Below are 2,660 nucleotides of genomic sequence, written 5' to 3'. Positions count from 1 at the left end.
CCTGGATGTGTCAACCTCTCTGACAGTGTACAAACTCTTATTCTAAACATCCAGGTGAAAAACAGCAGTAGCACACCTTCCATCCCTCAGCTTATCTCAAAGCCACAGCTCCACAGCAAGTACCTTTCTCTTCTGTTACCTATTAGAGTTGTGCAGGATTCCTAAACGCTGGCTCCCAAAAAACCTGTTTTGGATTATATACTCCATTTTAACATCACAGTAAGCCACTTCTCATGGCAATGAGCAGTTGTGGTTGGGAAAGGAGTTATTTTACTAATTTGTCTTCTCATCCCACATCCCGCAGGAGCTGAAGCAGCCCCTCACGGGTGGTGGGGAGAAAGACACTCTAAGGCGGCTTTTGGGGGCTTCAGGAGTAGGGAAAGGCAGCTCAGCGCATCCCAGAGCAGCGAGAGGAGGCTGCGGGGCAGTTTGGTACCAGCGCTGCCGCGATGCCACCCGTGAGCCCAGCGGCATTTGTGGCTCTGCCCTCCCGGGCTCCCGCGATCCCAGCGGCATTCGGAGCTGGGCAGCCCCGGGCTCCCGCGCTCCCATCGGGATCCCATGGGGATCTCCCCGCTCCTGCCCTCGGGCCCTCGGGGCGGACCCCCAGCCGCGATCGCGGGGCGCCACCTGGCGGGCAGCGGGACAGCGGGGTCGGGCCGGGAGAGCGCCGAGCAACAACCCCCGGGAGAGGGACAGCAACCCCACGGACCTCGACGGCAGCGGCTTTTCACATCTTTAACATATATATGAACAACATTTGTTGCCCTGGATCACTCTGTTCCGTTTTGGTTTTGGGTTTTTTTTGTTTGTTTGTTTTGTTTTGTTTTAAGATCAATGCTTTTTACCAGCAGGAGACAAGGAAATCAATCCCAATGCCTACTGAGATTTAACGTCTAATTGTATTTAAAAAAATAATTTGGGGCAGTTACTTACCTCCCAGCTGAAGTGGGTTAAGCTTAGAAATCAAAGTCCTTTTCTGTACACAACAATGATGTGCGTTTACTGTAGCATTTTTTGCAATAATATTGCTACGAAGAGGTACAAAATCCCAGAGTAAGGAAGCCAGGGAGCGGCAGCACTGCATAACTCTTCCCATCAACTTGAAGCTAACAAACCATCAAGCGAAGCTGCAAAAGGACAAACCTCTTCTCCCAGAAGCTGTTTGTGATACAAGAGGGCTAACAGGAGAGGGATGGGTACTTAGGATCCTGCAGAGCACGAGATCAGCAAAAGCTGATTGCTGTATACTTACTCACCCACTGAAATCCTGACACTGGATTGCACACCCAAGACTGACAGTCACAGGACCACAGAGGGATAGGGCCATGCATCCACTATGCTGAGGTCCTACAACCCTTGCTGTGGTGTCTCATGGCGCCGTAACCAGCTCCTAAAATTACCTCGAGTGCACTTACTACAAGCTGTAGCTGTGCATTTCAGTATAGGAATGCACAGGGTGCACAATTTATACAGCAATAGAGCTCTGTGCATTTTCCTTTTAAATAAAGGTGAGAGGGGTGAAAATATAAAAAAAAAAACAGGGAGAACTAGAGAATAATCCATTTTGAGGAAGATTTTTGAGGTGTGATCCTTAGGTGACCTGCACAGGGCCAGAAGTTGGACTGAATGATCCTGATGGGTCCCTTCCAACTCAGCATATTCTAAAACACTTTAAAAGAGAAAACTTTAAAGATATTTATCTCTTTAATTTGTCAAAACTTTAAGCCTCTAATTACACTGCTCTAAGTACTCGGGTAGCCAAGACCTCCTTCTGGCAGGGGGAAGTATGCAGAGGCCTCATATTCCAAAACCAAAGCTAGTCCCATTGAGACACTGCAACCAGTGTTAATAATCACAGTGATTTGTATGTCTTAATACCCCTAGTCAAGATTGCAAGCCTTAATGGAAAATTTTGGCTTTTATATTTCAGAAGTCAGGGCATAAATGAACCTCTAAAAGCCACAGGCATATTTAAAAAAAATGCAAACAAAACAACAAAAACCCCACCTACAAATAGAACCACCAACCAACCAACCAAAAAAGCACCAACAAACAAAGTCCCCAAACCCCACAGCCACCAATATAATGTGTATAACGCTATTACTTATTTAAGGCTTAATACACAGTTCCGAGAAAATGGGCATGTTTGTGGCAAAGCATCTTCCAATCTACAAATTGGAAAGCATCTTGGGCTTTCCAATCTACAAATACTGCTAATACACAGAAAGATGCTAGAGTTTTAATGTCACCTCTGATCACACAACAAGGAAGGAACATCTTGAGAATCTAATTTGATTGTCCAGGAAAAAGCTGGAACTACCAACTTTTCAAAAAAGGAATCGTAAATTAAAAAAAAAAAAAGAACAAGTAAATTTTCGTTTTCCCCATTATCTCTGCAAACTAATACACCAGACAAGAGAACAGTTTCATGACCTGAACACTATCCATATACCAGATAGATATTTTAGACTCAGCAGTGGGAGGCAAAGCAATGCACCATTACCCCATTTCTTGCTGGCTGTATCAGAACCATAGCACAGCTGCTGAATACCACGAGATCAGACCCATCATAAAGTGGACAGAATAGAACAGCCCAGGTAAACACAACAGGTTTCAGCTTCTCACACTCCTGCTTTCAAGAAAGGACCAGACTTTTC

Source organism: Chiroxiphia lanceolata, chromosome 8 (genome assembly GCF_009829145.1).
Source record: "Chiroxiphia lanceolata isolate bChiLan1 chromosome 8, bChiLan1.pri, whole genome shotgun sequence".
Classification (NCBI taxonomy): domain Eukaryota; kingdom Metazoa; phylum Chordata; class Aves; order Passeriformes; family Pipridae; genus Chiroxiphia; species Chiroxiphia lanceolata.
This window is presented reverse-complemented; position numbering follows the sequence as displayed.